General features: G+C 34.6%; 1 non-coding gene across 1 annotated transcript; it reads left to right on the forward strand.

Annotated features, from left to right (window-relative positions):
- Positions 1 to 801: 801 nt before the first annotated feature.
- On the forward strand, positions 802 to 1015 carry LOC114099521 (small nucleolar RNA U3). Its single transcript, XR_003583910.1, has one exon. It is a non-coding gene; the product is annotated as a small nucleolar RNA U3 (small nucleolar RNA).
- Positions 1016 to 1276: the final 261 nt, after the last annotated feature.

The raw sequence follows: 1276 nt of genomic DNA on the forward strand, positions 1-1276 counted from the left end.
CTTCTCAAGTTCAAGAGTCATATCGATCACAACATAATAATTCTGGGTGACTTTAACACACCTGTTTCACCACTAGAAAGCTCTTCCAAACAAAAGCTAAACAAAGAAACTATAGAACTCAATAATAAAATCAATAACTTAGACTTAACTTACATATATAGAGTATAATATCCATCAATGAGTTAAACACTTTCCTCTCAGCAGCACATGAATCCTTTTCTAAAATAGACCATATGTTATGCCATAATGCAAATCTTAGTAAATACAGAAAGTAGAGATACTACCCTGCATTCTATCAGACCACAATGAAATGAAATTAGAAATCAATGATAAAATAAAAAATAAAAGCTACTCCAACACCTGGAGACTAAATAATATACTATTGAATGAATAATGGGTTGCAAAGGATATCAAGGAGGAGGCCCATCATGTCAAATTAGGCCACAACTTTCTTAATAAGACTCCTATAGTGCAAGAAATAAAATCAAGAATTAATTAATGGTATGAATTCAAACTGAAAAGTTTCTTCTCAGCAAAAGACACAACTAATGAGATGAAGACAGAGCTTACAGAATGTGAGCAAATATTTACCACAAGCACATCAGATAGAGCATTAATCTCTGGGATATATAAAGTACTCAAATATCTTAACACCAAAAAAAGAAAAAACCCAATCAATAAATGGTCAAAGAAACTGAACAGATACTTCTCAGAAGATGATATACAATCAATCAACAAACATATGAAAAAAATTTCAACATCTCTAGCAATTAGAGAAATGCAAATAAAAATTACTCTAGGAAGACTATACTTTCAGAGATCATTTCTATGGTATGTTACTAGAGAAGTTTCTCTGATGGTGTAGAGTACTGGAAACCACGAGGAGGAGTTGAGTGTTCTCTCCTGAGCGTGAAGCTGGTTCTAGATGTTGCAGTACTGCAACTGCCTTTTGCCATTGATGATCATTCTTAATTCTCTTTAGAGATGAAGAGGGACAGAACACAGTCTGATTGGTTTCCATTAAAAAAAAAAACAACTAAGATTTCAACTCACTCCAGTCTGAATGGCAGCTATCAAGAATACAAACAAAAATAAGTGTTGGTGAAGATGAAGGGGAAAAGGCACACTCATACATCGCTGGTGGGACTGCAAATTGGTGCTGTCAATCTGGAAAGCAGTATGCATATTCCTTGGAAAACTTGGAATGAAAACACCTTTTGACCCAGCTATCCCACTCCTCGTTTTATGCCCAAAGGACTTAAAAGCAGCATACTAC

Source organism: Marmota flaviventris, chromosome 14 (assembly GCF_047511675.1).
Source record: "Marmota flaviventris isolate mMarFla1 chromosome 14, mMarFla1.hap1, whole genome shotgun sequence".
Taxonomy (NCBI): Eukaryota; Metazoa; Chordata; class Mammalia; order Rodentia; family Sciuridae; genus Marmota; species Marmota flaviventris.